Raw genomic sequence first — 22,189 nt, 5'->3', positions numbered from 1 at the left:
CTGATTGGTTGACTGTAAACAGTTTCCAGTTCATCCCTACTATACAGTGGGTACGGAAAGTATTCAGACCCCCTTAAATTTTTCACTCTTTGTTATATTGCAGCCATTTGCTAAAATCATTTAAGTTCATTCTTCTTCCTCATGAATGTACACACAGCTCCCCATATTGACAGAAAAACACAGAATTGTTGACATTGTTGCAGATTTATTAAAAAGGAAAAACTGAAATATCACATGGTCCTAAGTATTCAGACCCTTTGCTGTGACACTCATATATTTAACTCAGGTGCTTTCCATTTCTTCTGATCATCCTTGAGATGGTTCTACACCTTCATTTGAGTCCAGCTGTGTTTGATTATACTGATTGGACTTGATTAGGAAAGCCACACACCTGTCTATATAAGACCTTCCAGATCACAATGCATGTCAGAGCAAATCAGAGTGGCCTCTATAATCCTCAAATGGAAGATGTTTGGGACGACCAGAATCCTTCCTAGAGCTGGCCGTCCGGCCAAACTGAGCTATCGGGGGAGAAGAGCCTTGGTGAGAGAGGTAAAGAAGGTAAAGAAGAACCCAAAGATCACTGTGGCTGAGTGATCTCCTCTACACTGAGGAGAGGCTTCCGTCGGGCCACTCTGCCATAAAGCCCCGACTGGTGGAGGGCTGCAGTGATGGTTGACTTTCTACAACTTTCTCCCATCACTGCAGCCCTCCACCAGTGATGGAGTTTGCTAAAAAACACCTGAAGGACTCCAAGATGGTGAGAAATAAGATTCTCTGGTCTGATGAGACCGAAATAGAACTTTTTGGCCTTAATTCTAAACGGTATGTGTGGAGAAAACCAGGCACTGCTCATCACCTGTCCAATACAGTCCCAACAGTGAAGCATGGTGGTGGCAGCTTAATGCTGTGGGGGTGTTTTTCAGCTGCAGGGACAGGACGACTGGTTGCAATCGAGGGAAAGATGAATGCGGCCAAGTACAGGGATATCCTGGACAAAAACCTTCTCCAGAGTGCTCTGGACCTCAGACTGGGCCGAAGGTTTACCTTCCAACAAGACAATGACCCTAAGCACACAGCCAAAATAACGAAGGAGTGGCTTCACAACAACTCCGTGACTGTTCTTGAATAGACCAGCCAGAGCCCTGACTTAAACCCAATTGAGCATCTCTGGAGAGACCTAAAAATGGCTGTCCACCAACGTTTACCATCCAACCTGACAGAACTGGAGAGGACCTGCAAGGAGGAATGGCAGAGGATCCCCAAATCCAGGTGTGAAAGACTTGTTGCATCTTTCCCAAAAAGACTCCTGGCTGTATTAGATCAAAAGGGGGCTTCTACTAAATACTGAGCAAAGGGTCTGAATACTTAGGACCATGTGATATTTCAGTTTTTCTTTTTTAATAAATCTGCAACAATGTCAACAATTCTGTGTTTTTCTGTCAGTATGGGGTGCTATGTGTACATTCATGAGGAAGAAGAATTAACCTAAATGATTTTAGCAAATGGCTGCATTTGATACTCTCTCTATCTGTCACCTATAGCAAAAAAAAACAACAGTTTAATGACGCAGTTTCAATAGCTTTGACTTTATCAAAGCAACTTAAAATTTTAATTTTAATGTGGATCTTTAAGATTACATATATAGTTATGTCCATAAGTATTTGAACAGTGGCAATTTTTTTTGTTATTTTTTCTATGTACACCACCAGAATGTATTTGAAATTAAGCAGTCAAGATGTGATTGGACTGTAGGCTTTCAGCCTTAATTCAAGGAGTTTTAAACATTACATTACCTATTTGGAATTGCATCTTTCTGCTGGGTGATATCATGCACACAAGCTCAAAAGTAATTAGACAAATGAGTGGTAAGCAGTTTACTGTCTAGGTGTGACTTCTTTTCTCATCATTGCATAACAAACTAAAGACATTACAGTATCTTGAATTTACATTCAGTTTTGGTTATTTGAACACTATGTGTTTCAAAATGGTGCTATGTAACTGCGAACATTTGATTGAAAAAAAGGAACAGACAGGCAGAGGGCAGAAACTTTGTGAGTGAACAAATTAACAATTTTATCGATTCTTCTTCTTCAAAAAAAAATTATGCACTGGTGAGCTCAGTAACACTGAAAGGCTTAGAAGGCCACATAAGATAACTAAAGTGGATGAACGCTTCTTTCATTGTTAAAAAAAAAAAGGTTTGTACTGAAGAAATCTTCTGTGTCCTGCCTCTATGACTACCATCATGTACTCACACCCATCATCATGAATTGCTTTGAACAGCTTGCACAGATAAAGCCAACTACAATACACCCCATCTGACCCTCACTTATCTGGACAAAAAGGCACATATATTTGAATGTTGTTCATAGACTTCAGCTCAGTATTCAGCACCATCATTACCCATCATCTGATTAGAAAGCTGAGCATGATGGAACCTGAACATCTCCCTCTGCAACTGGATCTTGGACTTATGAATAAGAGACTTTAGTCAGTCTAGACTTGCTGTTAACATTGCTGAATCAGGATGCACAACTCAACTCACATCAAGTTTGCAAATGTGAACTATTATGATGGGTCTCATCAGCATGATAAATAGGAATACTTTGACATTACTAACATACATAATGGTATTATGAAGAAGAAAGTTTATTATTATTATTATTATTATTATTATTATTATTATTATTATTATTATTATTATTATTATTATTATTATTATTATGACATGATAAGAATGTCTCGAAACGGGTCCAGAAAAAAACTCTGATGGGTCTTTAATAGAGGGTTAAAACTTTAATAAAGTGGTAAAACTATTCTTCTTAGAAAATTAATTAACAAAAATCTATTTTGATTTTTGAGAAGAATAGTTTTTACCACTCTCATGGACCAACAGTTGACATTCACTTGAAATTAATCAAATCAAATTCATATAAAAAAAAAAAAAAAAAAAAAAAAGGAAATTAAACCCCAGTATTTATATTATTGGTTCAGGTAATTTGTATGGTCATTACTGATTAAATCTGTGCTAAAAAAGACAATTTCTTGGTTGATAAATTAGTACTAAGTGCAACTGTCATGTGCAACTGTGACTTTTGCATATTTCAGGTTTTGTTTCCATTAATGTTATTTGTTTTTCAAAATAAAGTTTGTACATGCTTACCAAGACACTTCACTAATTCTTTGAAGTGAATTAAAGTAAAAGAAAATCTTGTTTACTTGGTCGTCCTTATTATGTATTTTCTCAGAAATGCTGGGGAATTTGCTCACTCAAGCATTTCCTGTGTGGTGAAAAGATTAAGAGAAAGTGTGTTTGATCATTTTTTTCATGTGAACTTCAGTGGTAGAAAGTAACAAATTACATTTACTCACCCAACTGCAATTGAGTAGTTTTTATGTACTTCTTAAATGTTTTCGGAAAATTAAATTTAACTTTTACTTAAGGACATTTTGTTTAAGGTATAAAAATTTTAAGAAAAATGCAAAAAAAAAAATCTTACTTTCCCAAAAACTACTGCACTAAAACTGTACCACTGTTAAAATAAAGTTTTCAAAGTTTAGTATGAGGCTTTGCTCAAATTAGCCAAAAAGACATAGGTGCATGGCAATGCTATTGTTTGCTGGTGCTCTTAAGAACTTACAAATCTACAGTCAAAAAGGCTGTGAACAAATGAAAGGAACTTAAGACCATTGCTTCCATCCCCAGCAGTGGCCGTCCAACAAAATTAACTTAAAAGCAAGACATATAATAGTCTGCAAGGTACCAAAGAAACCTTGGGTAACTTCTAAGCAAGTAAAGGCCTCTCTTATGTTGGCTAAAGTTAATGTTCATTAGTGCCCCATCAGGAGAACACAGAACAGCCTTTGTTGCATGGCAAGGACACTGCCACCCATCTAAATGCTAAAGATCATGTGGACGAGCCAGAAGAGTGTTGAATAAATATTTTGCAGAAGGATGCATGAGAAATGGTCTGCAATCAAATTGAACATAATACTTCCCTAAATGTTTAAATAATTAGTCTCAATACGTTTTATTTTGTTATTGCAATTTAATTTGTAAAAGTGTTCCTTTTGAAATAAAAACAACGAGTTTTAGATAAATCTCCCCTTGCCCATCTTTGCACAAAAAAGTAGAAGACTGGTCATTTTACTTCTACTTAAGTAAAATTTCATCAAAGTAATAGTATTTTACTTGAGTAGAATATTTTAGTACTCTTTCCACCTCTGGTAAAGTCACATATACTTACAAACTAATCTTGGAAAAATATAGAATCATTTCATAAAAACTTTAACATTGATATAAGAAAATCTCTATTTTTCACCAAAATTAATTTGACCTATAAAGCACTGCATACACAGATGTTTTGTTCATACATCTACTGCCTTAAAATAACTGGTACTGTTTTCCTGAAAGTGGTAAGACATGCTTAAGATTCCTTATCGCATTCAAGTGAAGTGTGTTAAATCTCCTAATTAAAACTTATAAAAAAACAGAATTCATAGTTAATCTCAGTTTAGTTTTTGCTAATCTGTTTTTGAATCAGTAAAAATGATTTCAAAATATTTAATATGAACTTAATCATTCAGAAGAACAATAATCCAGAACACACAGGCAATCACTTCATCAGAGCGCTAATGTGGATGGTCTTAGACTGATTATGTCTTCACCAGACTTTATCCTAACTGAGCATGCATTTCACCTCATGAAATTTTTACTGAAGGGAGAAGGGATCACTTTATCAGTCATTAGATTATCGGATTGATGCAGTTATAATTATGCAGCAAAGGATATGAAAATAAAACTATAGTTTTATTAATTCAAATTTTATTAAAGACTATCTTCTGCCCCAACTTTTTTGAGATGTGTTGTAGCCATCAAACTCCAAATTACCTTATTTTTACTTCATATATTTCCTTTGTTTAAACATGTGATGTTTACATTCTATGTTCTATTGTGAATAGAATATTAATTTATAAAATTTGCAAATCATTGCATTCTTTTTTTTTTTATTCAGCAACTTTTGGAATCGGGGTTGTATATTAAAAACAGATTTATTGGTCTTGCTGGTCCAAAAGTTTTTGATGACACTGTATATTAATTTATATGGAGGAAAATAGTATATTTATTTGATTTATTTTACATGCTGTCTTTGTATTGATGTCTTTGTTAGCTTATTGCACAAATCCTTAGAACAACCTGGAAAGTACCATGGTTTATAGTTTAGCTGCTGTTGCCGGTTTTACCTGTGCTTTGCTGAGAAGACACAAGAGTTCCATTTGACTGCTGACCACAGCAACCTCAGACTTGAAATGAACCTTAGATTTGAATGAAATGAAATCTTTTGGTGTAAACATCACTCAAATTCTCCAGAAATAGCATTGAAAACATTTTCGGCTAAACTGTACGCTGTCATTAGTTATGCTTTAAACCTAGGGGTTTCCCATGTGGCTATGAGGTGAAAACCCACAGTCTTACCTGAATGTTATGTTTTATAATTCACTAATACCTATTAATTATATTTATAATGCAGGACAAAATCTATATTTATAATGCATTCTAAACAAATATACATTTCTACTACCTTTCACATAATTCCTCTAACAATGACAATAACAATTGCATAATATTTTTGCCACTTTTAACTTTAATGAAAAGTTGAGTATTGGGAAACATACTTCCTGTTGCATGGCAGCTTCCTGATGCTTGGGAGTGCAGAAAATATTACATTACAGATATTATAGAGTTTGATAATTCCCATGGTTCACAGGTATGGAAAACTTTGTTGACCTAATATTATCTCAAAGTAAAAAAATACTCATTGCTGCCCACCCTCTTGCAATAACCTACTATAATGCATATTACATAATATTATATACTTTTATAAATTTTTTATGAAATAAACAATTTTTACTTAAATGTTATATTTTGTAGTATATAATAGTTTGTATAGTATATTTATTTAGTGTATATGAATTAGTAAATAAGTATAAAAGCTATATAAATGTTTAAAGTGTGTGCAAATGTCACCAGTAACTTTATGAGGCTGAAGAATTACACATTGTGCATGTGATGCAAAGGCAAGAAGAAAATTCTGGGAAATCTTGTTGTCTCACAAGGCTGGCTGCGTCATTTCCTTTGATGACAAATGTGTGGTTTCAGGTCTTTAAAATGTTATACCGGGCTGTGGCCATGACTAATTTCAACCTCTGTGCATAGAGAAATGAATGGTCATGAAAGGAACATGTTTTTGGAGGGCCTCAGACCACAATCAGCATCTAGTAAGTAGAACATAATGGCACACAAAATAAAATAAAAAAAATTAAATGGACATTTTTTATATCAATTCACAATGACCTAATACAATAATAATAATAATAATAATAATAATAATAATAATAATAATAATAATAATAATAATAATAATAAAAGATTTTCCAGATGTACTTATTTTACATTCAAGATGTAAACATGTAACATGGTGATTTGATGGTGACACAAAATAATGGTAATTAACATAATAATTTGAACAACAGATGTTTTAATTTCTGAATTATGCACAGTAGTGTTTCTCTGATTTGCACTATTGTTAATAGAAACTGAATTTCATCCTGATGTTACTTCTACACTTTACAGAGATCTTCCTCTCATTTGTTCTGTTAACTGTCATTGGGTTAGTAAACACAAAGTTTCCATGCAATGATAGCTGTGATAAAACTATTCACAATGGTGTGAAGCTCAGCAAGTTCATGCAAAGGAACACAGCAGAACTAATAAAGACATATGTAAGTACAATGTAATGCTTTAAACTTATTCATACTTATACATTTAGGTGAACTGTCATGTTTAGCACACAGCAGGAATATCTAATTGGTTGTTTAATCCTAATAGTTTAAAGAGCTGTCAATTTGTTTATAATGATTGACAATAGGATGTGCTTTAGTCAGAAACTGATGCAACATTAATGGAATGGGTACTGTGTATGTTGGTAAGAAACATTTATAACTGTGACAGTATGTACAGTGGTTTCCGCAACACAAATCTTAAGTTTAGTACTTGGAATGGGATGAAATGGGAACTATCACTCACACATCTAGTCCAGAATTAGCTGTAACTATATAAATAGATATGTCTATAGATATAAAAATGGCTATGACACCTGAAAGTGTGTTCATATTGTGATATATTCTGTTTGATTTTGTGAAATCAGTACCAATTGTTTGTTGCTGTCAGTTCACGATCAATTTGTGTTTATGATTCAAATGTCTAGTGGAGCTAGCTACTGTAGTGAAAATTATATTTCTTTTAGGACTGACATAAGCCATCTTTATCATTTTACATAAAAAATGATGAAATATTGTAATGGCAATTAAAATGTTTTAATAATTTAAACTGGCTTTGATTTTAGGATTACTGATTTGAAAAGTGTGTGATACTTTTTGTTATTTAGGAAAGAAAAGTAAAATAAAATCTGAAAATCTGAAAATCTTCTGTCCAAGCAAATGTGATGTAGATAATTTTACTGATGTCACAGTGTTAATTAAATCTTTTTAGATCAACAGTATTTGGATAGTAAAATAATACATAAATGTCTGAAATATCCCTTTGTCACCGTCCAAAGATAATAAGATATATATGTTCTCTAACGTAGCAAGCCAATGAGGGAGACTTTGCAAAGCAGTTCTGCAAAATGCAGATGATGAATGTTCCAGCATCAAGCCTTTCAGGACAAACTTCAGCGGATCGCATGTTGAACGTTTACACACGTCTAATGGAGTTCCAGCATCACATAAAGAGAGTTCTGGAGCAGCAGACAGACTTGCTGCCTCCTCAGAGTCCTTTGCTTTATAGCCTAGATGAAATATTGCAACGAACTGCCCACTTCACTTACAAGGTGAACTGCATTTTGCAAATCTTACAGCCCAATATTCCTATACCTGAGCCAGCAGCTGGAGCCACTGGAATTCCCTTGCCTCAAAATGTGTTTCAGCAAAAGGTCTATGGGTGTGTCGTCCTGACTCGGTTCAACAAGTTCCTCTCAAAAATCGTCGGTGAACTGAGGTCACTCAAGGGTAGCATGTGTATTAAAAAAAAGGAACTGTGGTGATGTCATAGAAAAAGTCGTCAATGGCTTGAAATAATTTTCAAATCAAATTTTCTTTGATTTTCTTTTACTTCAACTAGTATATTTATTAATTATTTATTTTTCACATACAGTAAATATAAGAAATTAAACCGGAGACAGGGACTTATGTTTGATATATTCATTTGTGGAGGTATTTATTTTATTAATTTATTGTTGTCATAATTAATTAATTTATTGTCTTAATGTCCGAATGTTCCTAATTGACAAAAAAGTTATACCTGTAATTTTGCAGCATCTTTGGCACTGAAGTAAAAAAAAAAAAAAAAAAAAAAAAAAAGGTTGAGTTTACTTCATCAAATGATAAAGTAATGTTCTTAACAAGTATTGATGTTATTAAGCCTGACTGGAGTTAGCTGTGTCATACTGTATCTGCTATTGTTCAGTAGCCAGACAGATCAACATTGCATTTGACGATGATGTCTTAATGATGCTTTAATTCTACTTTATGATGTTTGACTTCTATGGAACTCACAAAGATTTTTAGTGAGCTTTTAGCCATATTGGCTTTGGTTGGTGTTCTGTTTGAATAAACTGGTGGCACCAGCTGGTGTTTTTTGGCTGCTGTCTGAGACATCTGAGACATGTGTTAAAACAGACTTAGTAGACAGGAAGTGAAAGAGACTGTGATATCAGCCCTTAATGATGCATTTGTTAAACACATCAGATAGGAAAGAAAAAAAAATGACTAGTCTTCGCCTCTGTCACGAGATGGGTGTCTAAGATTGTGTGTGAAAACACACAGTCTTGTACATGTGTGTGTTTCAGACAGGTTTACGCGTTTAAGGTTTACCGTTAAGGACAATTAATTTGTATGAAATATTTAGCTTAGTTCTTATATTGAAACACTAATATATGAGGAATTTACTAATCATTTATAATTCAGATGATGTTTAAGTAATTATGTATACTCTATAAATCATCTATAAATACAACAGCAGATCAAAACATGATGCTTGTTGTTTTTGTTTTACACAAAAAAACCCCATGAGAATTAGAAACCCCATAGCTCATTGCTTATTTTGTAGTAATTAAGTAAGTATAAGCTTATAACAATTAGTTTACCCTTCAACCAGTGTGCAACTACAGTAGCAGTGGGCAAAGCCAGTGCTGTCAAAGTTATAGTTGAGCTATCAAGATTTGTGATTTCTTGTTATTGTGTATTAATATGCTGACTGGGTACTATGGTTAAACAAACAAATACATAACAAGTGGCACCAATATATACAATGCCTACCAGTAATAATTGTACTCTTGGTAAATATGAGCAAATAAATCTGTCTTTTTTTTTTTTCTTGGTTACAAAAATATTCTGCTCTCATAAATATAAAAAAAAAAACTGTAAAAGCACAATTTTATTAAAAGAAATCTTTGTTTTAAATCTGTGTGCCATAATAATTGTCATCCTTAATGAATACTTTGTGCTAACTCCCTTTGTCAAAATCACATCTATAAGTCTTTTGCCAGATAAGGTTAGAGAATACATGGCAAGAGAGATCTGAGATCATGCCTTCTTAGAGAATTTCTCTATATCTTTCAAGGTCCATGCTGTTGGACTCTCTTCCGAATGAAAGAGAATCCACCATATTTAACAATGGCCATGAGGTACTTTTATAAATGGCTTCCTCTTTCTCACCTCTGGTGTTTATAGCAATAAAGCTCTATTTTGGCTTTTTACTTTTTAAACCATTCTTGTGGTGATGTCGATATCAGATTGTAGTTTTGGAAACCTTCTGACCACAAGACACAATTTAATTCTACAACTGGCCCCTGGAACTGTTCTCTTTACAGTGTGCAAGCATCTCTCGAGGAACTCCTTTAAGACTGTTGGAAGAACATTTCAGGTGACTACCTCTTGAAGCTCATCAAGAGAATGCCAAGAGTGTGCAAAGCAGTAATCAAAGCAAAAGGTGGCTACTTTGAAGAACCTAGAATATGACATTTTTCAGTTGTTTCACACTTTTTTGTTATGTATATAATTCCATATATAATTCCACATGTGTTAATTCATAGTTTTGATGCCTTCAGTGTGAATCTACAATTTTCATAGTCATGAAAATAAAGAAAACTCTTTGAATGAGAAGGTGTGTCCAAACTTTTGGTCCGTACTGTATATAAATACATGAATACAAGGGTGCCAATAATTGTGGCACATGCATATTTAACAAAGATTTAAATGTATTATTATAATTTTTATTTTTTATAAAACTGTGTTGTGGTTGCAACTGTTTGATGTCCATGATGAGTTCTGTAAAAACAAAAATTAACAAGCAGTTAAAGTTTTAAAAATAAAGACAATGTTTTACAGACTACTTTGATCATATTTATCAAGAGTACTTATATTAGTGGAAAGCACTATAATACCCATTTCTCCAGTCACATGTTGCTCTATAAATGTAAGCCAGGAGATTCATATTCGGCCTGAAGTTCCTCCAAAAGTTCCTCATTGAGATCTGTAAACTTGTTAAGACTCACCAATTTTATTATAACTATAATAGCTATAAACCTTTAGTTTAGGAATAATAATAAAATATATAATGAAACATTTATTAACATTTAAAACATTTACATAGCAAGATTATCATTTCTCTATCATCATTATCCTGACAAAAGTATCCTCACCAAAGCATTTACAAAACAAATGTTAGGAATCAAACACTGAGTTGAAAGGTGACTAATGTAAACTACAGGTAGTCCCCAATTTATGATGGAGATGCGTTCCAATGACATCATCATAGCTTGAAAATATCGAAAGTTGAGGCATGTCCTAGTGCAGGGGTGTCAAACTCAATTGCACAAGGGGCCAAAACTCAAAGCACACTTTAGATCGCGGGCCGAACAGGATAAACATTGATTGAACACACTAAAACAATGTTTTTGAACATAAATATGAATAAAAACAGACAGGAATATTATTCAAGAATAAATAAAATTAAACTTTAAATAACTTAAAATATTTTGCAATCCATGAAAATATCACCTGTCAAAATTATTAGATTAAGTTAGAAATATGAACATGGTGTGAAAAAAACCCTGAAAAATAAATAAAAATTGTGCTTTTAAGTAAACGTTAAAATGACAACAAATCAAAACTATCAGATTTCTTTGCTCTTATGCCATTTTATAAAAAATAATCTTAAACTTTAAATAACAAAATATTTTGCTCTCCATAAAAATATCTCCTGTAAATAACCGGCTGATTTGACTCTGATTTCTCCTCTGCTTTCACAGCATCTTCACCTTGTGATTTTGCTCTGGTGAAAAACGTCTGCTGAAAAACTTCTACTTTCTGTATCTTTTGCTCTGCATTCAGGTTTTTCATATAATCCTGATGTTTTGTCTCGTAGTTCCTTCTTAGATTAAACTCCTTAATTACAGCCACATTTGCTCCACAAATAAGACACATAGGTTTACCGGCAATGTCAGTAAACATATACTCAGAATCCCATTGGTTTTGAAAGGCATTGTTTTCAGAATCAACTTTTCTCTTCGCCATTGTGAGGGGCTTCACAATAACTTTACAATAGGATTAAATACATCAACAGAAGCTCGACTTGATTGACTCTGGAATGTTCCCAGGTAGCCTAGCATTGGGTAAGGCAGCTGAAGCGCTGCATTATGGGATCTGTAGTTTGTGTTATCAGCGAATCATATCACTGGTCCATTATTAACAATAATAATAGATCTATATAAAATTATCTCGGATCAGCTGGATTTGGCCCTGAGTTTGACACCCCTGGCCTAGTGTATCAAAGAGTCTTAAAGAATGGTGACCAGTATAGTGTAGTATACTGAAAATTGTTAGTAATTTAACAAATTACAATACATATTTATCAAAACAGAGCAATTTACAGGACTGTAATGTATAAACTTTAAAGTATATATGTATGTAGCAGCGGGCTCATGGACAAGTGCCGGTTTACCCGTGAAGGGGGGAGCTGGACAAAACAAGGAGTAAGAAGACTAGTCAGTGCACTCATTTCAGTGTCCGGCGGAGGAGGAGAGAAACAACAGCTAAAATTGGACTTTGAAAAACAAAAAACACAGAAAAAAACTTGCTCTAACTGTGATAACTAAATGTTGACCTCTGAAGATATATCACAAGGCAGGAGATGCGTACATTCTGGCAGCATCCTCATGTATCCTACCACATACATGCTGCTACGTTTGCCTGCCATGAGAAAATTTCAAAAGATATTTACATTTTTATCATATTACTATCGACATAGTAAGATCGAAAAATCTAGAAATAGGTATATTGATGTTCTTATGCTGAGCTTAAATAACTGTATTAAAAACCTTAGGTTATGGTAAAGTTCTGGATGTTTATTATTGTCTAGCTAAATAATTTTTCAACCTCTGTGAGAATATGTTTGTGCCTGTACTGCAGCCAAACTTGATTTGTCAGTCAGATTGTAATGATGAACACCTAGAAATAATTTTGCATAAGATAGGCCAGGGATGTGAGAGTTTGTAGATTTTAAAGCTTTTGTGAGCTTTGGTTAGCTTTATGTTTGTTTCTTTAAGGAGGATATATGGACTTTGGGGTGTGAGAAGATGGATAAATAATTATCCATCTCAGTTTTGACACTGTTTCTCTTTCCTCAAGTTTCTCTCTTTTTTTTAGCTAAATCACAAGCATTTAACTATTTTGTTAATGACATGACTTGATAATAAAAACTTTATACAAACACTCCTTCTCCATAACACAATACGTTTTTCTTCTTGCTACACTGTCCACCTGACTTGTTTCGACATTTTCCTTGAGGATAACTACTTTATCTAAAACCAGCAACACATAATAAATTAAGTTTCTACAGCACTTTTCACAATAGACATTGTCTAAAAACAGCTTTACAGAATCTTAGAATTATACAACAACATTTTTTTATATAAGTGAATTGTGTGTATTTATCCCTGCAAGTCTAGGGTGACGATGGCAAGGAAAAACTCACCTAGAGAAAGAAATCTTGAGAGGAACCAGATTCAAAAGAGGGGAACCCCCTCCTCATTTGGGTAATATCAAGTGTGTGATTATAAATCATAAAAACAATACAAAACACTGGAAAGAGAGAAATACCACGAGCACCGCAGTGTGTGATTATGAGTAATGCCCTCTCTACAGTCTTTACTCAGTCAGTTTAAGTTGTGGAACCAGGATCTTCTGAACAAAAATAAATTAGCTTAACATGTGTGATCATTATACATCCAACATCAACTCTTTTATGCCAGAGCATTTAAATGTTCAATGATGGAAAAGCAGCATATGTAGAATGTTAGTTTAAGTAGTAAAGAGGTTGTTATCCTCTTTAAAAAAACAAAACAAAACAAAACAAAAAAAAACACGTTAGCCAGCATTGAATTGCATGCACCATCTTGTTTATTCATGATCACCGACAGGGTTTAGATGTCACAGGTGGAGCATTTAAACCCTCTCTCACACACTGTTCCACCACAACAAGGATCACAGCAACATGGCTACACACTCCACCTAATCTTAATGCAAACATTTTAAAACATATGAAATAATTAAGTATGCAGTAAGTTATGATGGAGCACAATGAATTCTGTAATCTGTGTGGTGTTATACGCTAGTTTCACTATTCTTACCCTGTGTGCGTTCATGGGTTTTTGACTTTGTACTGCCAATCGGTTTATCACCATTGCATTTAGAACACTGACAAGGAGCTCGGAAGACATGATTTATTGAGCATCAGTAGATGAAACCTATACATTATCCACAGCGGATTAAACAGTGCATTTCATCTCTCACAGACTGTTCATTCCCAGAATTCCAAATCACTGTTGCAGTATTATGTCCAGATCTTGTTATTATAACCTTTTCACTGCCTTCAATTAAATAAAATTAGCAATGTGATTTATTATTAGCATAAGCACACAGATCTATCTGGCCATTCAAGTGCAATGCCCATTGATAACCTTTCCGGTTCTCACCTGGATATGGTAATTCAGGTAAAACTTTATATGTTATGAGTGAAAGGTTGTTGCCTCAATGTTTGATTTAAGGGGTGCGGTAATTCAATGTAATCATCTATTTTTAGCTTTTATAAATATTATAACTGTTCTGTTTAAACTAAACTTAAAAAGTACATGTTAGTCATTTTGTTTTGACAGGTCTGTGCTCTAAAACTGACACCATTGGAAATGCTTTATTTTCATCGCAACACGTTTGTTATTGTTTACTTCCTTGAAATTGTCTATAGGAACCTTTAACCTTTAGAATATTAAAAATTTGTGTCAGATGACAGAATTGTAGCCAACATTGCTTCCAGCTAGTCCTTGTTATCTCTGTGTATTAATAGTCCCCCTCTTGTGCCTGTCTTTGCAGATTAGTTTCCTGTGCTTTTCCCAAACTTCTGTAATTTAGTTTGTTGCATTATTTTCATGTCAGTTTGGTTGTTTGTGTCTGATTTTACCCAGATTACACTGTGCTATGTTCTTCTGCTTTTAAAATTTTCCATGCAAGTCTTCCTTCTAAATTTTGCCCTGGCCTGTTTCTGGTTTATTCTGGTGTTGGACTTTTTCTCCCAGGCATCAGAATAATATTTTTGTCTTTCTTCCTCTGTTTGTGTTTTTTATTTTTCGATAACACGATGAACTTTATCTTGGCTCTTAGTATGTCTCTGCAACCAGGTTCACTCACACACTCCTGTGGCAGACTGCAAAGCATAGCGAATCAGCCAGATCCGATGAACTTATGAGTGACTTCTGTGAATTCTAGGGATTCGGTAAATGCCCTCTAGTGGAGGTAATATCAGGCAGAATACTGATTCAGATTTCTTATCTCTACCTAATCTCTTATCTCTGCCTAAATCTGTTCACCTTTCAGAATATTAAAAAGCACCTGAAAACATTTTTCTCAACATTTTTATACAAAACCCGTTATCAGTAATTTTATATATTTACTTAAATGTGCATTTTAATATAACTAAGGACAACACTTGAAAAAAAATCAAAAAACAAAATACAAAATACTCTTCTTATTGCTTGATGATAGGCAAAAAGTTGGATTCTGTTCATCAATGTACACAGTCTCTTTATGCATTCATAGGGTAGGGACTTACATTTAAATGGTGATATTAACTGGTTCCACTTCAAGTAAGTGACCTTTTTTTTTTTTTATATCCAATGAACAAAAAGCTTAATGTTATGCTGCCTATCTTCATTGGTGAACTAGTGTATAGGATATTTACAGATATGCAGGCCCCACCTCCAAGCCTGAGGCCCTAGGCAATCACCTGCTCTGCCTATAGCTAGAAACAGCCATGTGTCTGACTCACGCATGGCTGATCTAAGTTTAAACTGTGCACTCCCTGACATGTGGACAACTCTGTGAATGTCCTAGAATGGCCCAGCCAGAGCCCTACCTTGAACTCTGCTTGACAGGATTTGCATGAAGAATGGTGGAAAATCCCGCAGTCCATGTGGGCAAAGCTTGTTGTGTAATGCCCAAAAAGGTTTAAGGCTTCGAATGTTGCCAAAATTTACATGATATGGGATTTTACTGTAATGTAACTAAATGTAAAACAACAACATGCTTAAGTCACTAGACCTCACTTTGGGACTTACTGCCTCTGTGATATTGATCTACATTAGACTAACAGTGTATTTTCATAATTAGTAGTTATTAAAAATTATTTTGAATGCCATATACAGTATATGCCATATATAATCATTATCTCTTTAGGGGACACTTTGAATCAGAATTAGATTCAGCATCAGAATACTTTATGGATCCCATAGGGTAATTGTTTGGTTGCAGTTGCTCACAGTTAAAGAAAAGATCAAGGTGTAAAATAAAGGTGAAGAATAAAGGTGAGGATTTCTTACTTTACACACTGTTTAATACAGACAACAATTAGAACAAGAGTGAGGAAAAAGTGTTTGTCTTAAAGTGAAACAGAAAGGAGGGCAGCAAGAACTGAACATGACAAAGTTTGCAAAACTTTACTTTAAAGTGGTAGGTTTCTTCTCTCCTCACAGCAGCTGCCAAGAAGTAGTTTCAAGTCTTTCATATAAAACTAAGATCAAAGCCTTGATGCTTATTTTCTAACTGCTACAGGAATTTGTTGCACAGTGAGGGTTAAATATCAACCTCCATTTCAGAAAGGGTGTCAATTATAAGTATATTTTATATATGTGATTTTATGCTAACAGAAACTATTTCCATAGAAAAAAATCCAATAGGTGTATTTTACTTTCAAAAGAAATTCAGCACAAGCCTACAAACACCAAATTTATTCTGTTAATGCATGCTTGTGTTATAATTATTTTGCTCAAAGTGATGCAAAAAGCATTTTAGCATAACCACTAAGCTACAAGAATGAGAGAAAAACAACGTATAAAAATGTAAACAATACTGATACTCTTAAGTATTAAATGGGGAGGGTTGCGTTAGGAAGGCATCCAGCGTAAAACATGTGCCAAATCAAATATGCGGATCACGAATCAGAAAATCATACTGGATCCTTTGAGGCCCGGGTTACCAATAACTGCCGGAGGTATTGTTAGCCAACAGGGTACCATTGGAAATTGGGCTACTGCTGGCCAAAGGAGGAGAAGGAGAGGAGGAAGATGTCTACAAAGACAGCAGGGAAAGGAGAAGTGTAGGAGAGTGGAGGTTAGGATTGGCATTTTAAATGTTGGTACTATGACTGGTAAAGGGAGAGAGGTAGCTGATATGATGAAGTGGAAAAGGGTAGATATATTGTGTGTTCAGGAGACCAAGTGGAAAGGGAGTAAGACCAGGAACAATGGAGGTGGGTTTAAACTGTTCTATAATGGTGTGGATGGAAAGAGAAATGGTGTAGGGGTGATTCTGAAGGAAGAGTACAGTAAGAGTGTAGTGGAGGTAAAGAGAGTTTCTTATAGGGTTATGAACATGAAGCTGGAAGTTGAAGGGGTGATAATAAATGTCATCAGTGCCTATGCTCTACAAGTGGGTTGTGAGATGGAGGAGAAGGAACAATTCTGGAGTGAGTTAGATGGAGTGGTAGAAGGTGTACCTAGAAAAGAACGATTGGTAATTGGGGCAGACTTTCATGGGCATGTAGGTGAAGGAAACAGAGGTGATGAGGAGGTGATGGGTAGGTATGGCCTTAAGTAGAGGAATGTGGAAGGGCAGATGGTGGTAGATTTTGTTTAAAAGATGGAAATGGCAGTGGTGAATACTTATTTTAAGAAGAAGGAGGAGCATAAGGTGACATATAAGAGTGGAGAAAGGTGCACACAGGTGGATTATGTTCTATGTAGGAGATGCAACGTAAAGGATATTGGAGACTGTAAGGTGTTGGCAGGGGACAGTGTAACTAGACAGCATCGGATGGTGGTCTGTAGAACTGTTGGAAGAGAGTAAGGACTTAAAGAAGAATAAGATGGTGGAAACTAAAGGAGGAAGACTGTAGTGTGAGATTCAGGGAAGAGGTCAGACAGGGGCTCAAACCTGCTGAAGAGGTGTGGGCTGTTCGGGCAACTACTGCAGAAGTGATAAGGGAGACAGCTAAAAAGGTACTTGGTGTGATTCTGGAAATAGAAAGGAAGACAGATAGATGTTATGGTGGAATGAGGAAGTGCAGGTGAGCATAAGAAGCAGGAGGCTGGCAAAACAGAATTGGGATCAATAGAGTGATGAGAAAAGTAGGCAGGAGTACAAAGAAATGTGGGAACAGGTAAAGAGGGATGTGGCAAAAGCCAAGTAAAAAGGCATATGAGGAGCTGTATGTGAAATTGGACACTAAGAAATGAGAAAAGGATTTGTACCAATTGGCCAGGCAGAGGGACCAAGGATGGTGTGGAGATGGTGAAGCAGGAAGTGGATAGGATTAGTAAGGAGGAAGTAAGAGCAGCGATTAAGAGGATGAAGAGTGGAAAGTCAGTGGGATCCGATGACATAAAAGCATAGACATGTTTAGGAGAGATGGCAGTGGAGTTTTTAACAAGATTGTTTAACAAGATTTTGGAAGGTGAGAGGATGCCTGAGCAATAAAGAAGGATTGTGCTGATACCGATCTTTAAGAATAAGGGAGATGTGCAGACCTGCAGTAAATACAGGAGAATAAAGTTGATCAGTTACACCATTTTATGGGAAATAGTAGTGGAAACCAGGCTGAGAGAAGAAGTGACTATCTGTGAGCAACAGTATGGTTTCATGCAAAAGAAAGAGCACCACAGATGCATTATTTGCTTTGAGAATATTGATGGAGAAATATAGAGAATTTCAGAAGGAGTTGCATTGTGTGTTTGTGAATTTAGAGAAATTGTATGACAGGGAGCTGAGAGAGGAGTTGTGGTATTGTATAAAGAAGTCAGGTGTGTCAGAGAAGTATGTGAGGGTGGTGCAGGACATGTACGAGGACAGTGTGACAGCAGTAAAGTGTGCAGTAGAAGCGACATACTGGTTGAAGGTGGAGGTTGGAGTGAATCAAGGATTGGCTCTGAGCCCTTTCCTGTTTGCAGTGGTGATGGACAGGTTGACAGATGAGGTCAGACAGGAGTCTCTGTAGACTATGATGTTTGCGGATGATAAGAGTAGGGATAAGATGGTAAGAGTAGGGAGCAAGTTGAGAAGAGCCTGGGGAGGTGGAGGTACACGCTGGAAAGAAGGGGAATGAAAGTCAGTAGGAGTAAGACAGAGTACATGTGTGTGAATAAGAGGGAGGGCAGTGGAGTGGTGCAATTGCAGGAAGAAGAGGTGGTGAAGGTGGAGGTGTTTAGGTACCTGGGGAAGATGTTGAGGTTTTTGTTTGTGAGTGACAAGGATGGACAGGATTAGAAACAAGTTTATTAGAGGGAAAGTGCATGTAGGATGTTTTGGAGAAACGGTAATTTTCTCTCTCCATGTTGCCTCTCTCTCTCTCTCTCTCTCTCTCTCTCTCTCTCTCTCTCTCTCTCACACTCTCCCTCCCCCCCTGTTGAGTTAAGCATTTTCCTAATGTACCAGTGACCAGTGTTCTTGTCCCTTTCTTCTATTCGGATTTACCAGATTTATGCCAACCCCTTATGTCAAACACTACTCTTTGCAGCTGGGGATGGTTTCACATTAACAGCCATGAATGTTCTAAGCAACTCAAAAACTACGAGGATGGATTTGAACTGTAATTAATATCAACAGTCTGCTGTAATGACTTAGGACTGCAGTTTGCATTAACAAGTCTGCATGTAAGCCCCATTACTAAACAGTACAGCTCAACAATGATAGTAGTATAATGAATGGACATCCAGTGCCACCCAGATTCCTCTTAATGTTTGCTGCTTATACCACCTTAGGGAGTTTTTTTCTCTTTTTATAACCTCTATGTTTATAAAGCTGCTTTGGAACAGTTTTCATTGTAAAAGAATTATACAAAAAAGACTGACTTAAATTGAATTAAACACATTTAAAAATAATAAAGCAAACGTTTCATTTAAAGTTAATAAAATACATATGTTAATCAAAAAACCATACATGTAAAGTTTACATAAAACATTTAGCTGTCATGGTTTTAAGGTAGTTAGCAATACCTGCCAGACAGAGAAATGCATTATATTGAAAAACTATACACAAACTGTCACTTTTAACATACAGTATTTATTTTTGGATCATTAAATATTTTATACTGGAGTCTATATCAATATTTTAATAAACACGCCATATTATTTCTACACATATAATCATAATGTTATCATTGATTATCACTACCTTTGTGCCCCAACATGTTTCATTTCCTTGAACTAATCACGCACACCTGTTCAGGTCAGAAGCTCATTAGTATCCACACTTCAAGATCTGAAATATGTCATTTCATATTACATTTTTGTTATACAATAGTCTCAGTTTCTAATGATTCAAACAGCAGCAAAAATTGCTCATCCACACTGAAAAGTCTGAAAATGCTTTCATTAATTTACAAATGCATAAAACAAAAAACACTTTGGCTTGCATTGGCCTCATTTCTGTCAGGCATTTAAGTACCTTCTGTCTGTGTCATACCTTTATTGTGTCTTGATTTAAAGTTAGTATACATGTGAACTGTACTTAAAAAAAATTTTTTTTACAACCAGAGAGTTTTTTTGCACATTTATTTACCATTATTTTGCTTGCAAAATGTACAAATATAAGGTGCTAAAAGTTACCTCCTACGTTTTTTCCTTCAATATAACAAGGATTTATTTAAAATTTGTATCTACCTTTCACCAAAATGTCTTTCCTCAGATGCCTTAAAACCTGGCAGTAACATTTGCTATTGACGTTCTGGTGCCTGGGGCTGATTTCTGGATTTACAATGCTGCAAATGTTGAAAAAGACAATAAGCATGCACTTGGTCGAGTGGTGGGTCTACATTTTTTGGTAATGAAGATGATGGGCTCCTCCACTTTGAAGGCTGTTGCTTCGTCTCAGGGGTGTACCCGTACACTCAAGTTTTGTCACAGGTTATGATTCTCAACATGAAAGATGACTCATGTCAGCTGTCCAACTACAGGCCAATATCAAATCTCCCCTTTATATCCAAAATTTTGGAAAAAGTTGTAGCACAGCAGTTATGCTCACATCTACTTATGAATAAAATTTTTGAAATTAATTAGTCAGGAATTAGGCCTCATCATAGCACAGAGAAGGCGGTAGTTAAGGTGGTAAATGACCTGCTATTGGCCTTTGATCAGGGTTTTGTCTCTTTACTATGTTTTGCTTTACCTTAGTGCAGCTTTTGACACCACTGACCACACTATACTGCTTGCTAGACTTGAGAACGTTGTTGGAATAAAGGTAACAGCTCTCTCTTGGCTCAGGTTTTATTTGACTGATTTCTATCAGTTTGTTGATGTAAATGGTGAGTTCTCCACACTCTCTGAGGTAAAGTTTGGCGTTCCTCAAGGATCTGTTTTAGGCTCACTGCTTTTCTCTTTATATATGCTGTCTTTGGGTAAAATGTTACATAAACATGGTATTCGCTTCCATTGATATGCTGATGATACACAGTTGCATATTTCAGCAAAGCCAGATGAGAGAGATCAGCTTAACAATGTTGAGGAGTGTGTAATAGACATTAGACAGTGGATGCTTGATAACTTTCTTCTGCTTAACTCAGATAAGAAGTACTTTTACTAGGACCACATGCAGCTAGAAGCAAACTTTCCAATTACGTAGCATCTCTGGATGGTGTTTCTGTTTCAGCGTGTATGGCTGTCAAAGACCTTGGTGTTATTATTGACCCTAGTTCTTTCCTTTGAGGCTCATGTGAATAATATTACAAGGATCGCTTTCTTTCACCTTAGAAATATTGCTAAAATTAGAAATTTTTATGTTGTTACAGGATGCAGAAAAACTAGTTCATGATTTTGTTACATCATGATTTTGTTACATCTAGATTAGACTACTGTAATGCTTTACTGTCTGGGTGTTCGAGTAAGTGCATAAATAAGCTTCAGTTAGTTCAGAATGCAGCAGCAAGAGTCCTCAATAGATTTAGGAAATATGACCACATCACTCCTATTTTAATCAGTCTACACTGGCTCCCAATCAAATCTTGCATTGATTATAACATACAACTACTGAGGTATAAAGCACTTTACGGTCTCGCACCGCAGTATCTGAGTGAACTTCTGTACCAGTATGATCCTCCATACCTACTTAGATCAAAAGTAGTGCAGGCTATCTGTTGGTTCCTCAAATAATGAAGACTACAGCAGGGGGCAGATCTTTCTCTTATAAAGCCCCACAGTTATGCAGCCTTCCAATCAGTGTTCGGGACTCAGACACAGTCTCAGTGTTCAAGTCGAGGTTGAAAACATATTTATTTAGTCAAGCCTTTTATCAGTAGATTTTTTCTTAGGTAAAGGCTCAGATCTGGAGGGATCATGGATATAGAGTGTTTAGTGAACTGGGATATTTGTATGCTGTCGTCCCCTCACTTTCACACGTTCACTCAGGTTTGTTGACGGTGGTGTGGTGGGTCGTCTCCTATCCCAGAGATTCCTCATGTCGGTGTTACCTTCTGATTCTCCCTTTTAGTTATGCTGCCATAGCGAGTCTTGCCAGAGTCCGAACT

The 22,189-nt window shown here is 35.5% G+C and overlaps 2 protein-coding genes and 1 long non-coding RNA gene across 4 annotated transcripts in view; 1 reads left to right on the top strand and 2 right to left on the bottom strand.

Annotated features, from left to right (window-relative positions):
• The window catches only part of LOC310720847 (uncharacterized protein), a 273,241-nt gene that overhangs the window by 4,006 nt on the left and 247,046 nt on the right, over positions 1-22,189 (bottom strand). The window contains exon 2 of the mRNA XM_083531971.1: positions 12,734-13,622. The gene's annotated coding sequence lies outside the window, so the exon portion shown is untranslated. The remainder of the gene's footprint in view (positions 1-12,733; positions 13,623-22,189) is intronic.
• Positions 1-22,189, top strand: part of LOC310720928 — a 308,842-nt gene that overhangs the window by 253,489 nt on the left and 33,164 nt on the right. The gene's annotated exons all lie outside the window — the stretch shown is intronic.
• The window catches only part of tescb (tescalcin b), a 138,536-nt gene that overhangs the window by 96,412 nt on the left and 19,935 nt on the right, over positions 1-22,189 (bottom strand). The window lies entirely within an intron of this gene.

The sequence above is a fragment of the Silurus aristotelis genome, assembly GCF_946808225.1.
Source record: "Silurus aristotelis genome assembly, chromosome: 26".
Lineage (NCBI taxonomy): Eukaryota > Metazoa > Chordata > Actinopteri > Siluriformes > Siluridae > Silurus > Silurus aristotelis.
Note: the sequence above shows the minus strand (reverse complement) of the source record. Positions and strands in the feature narration are given on the sequence as shown.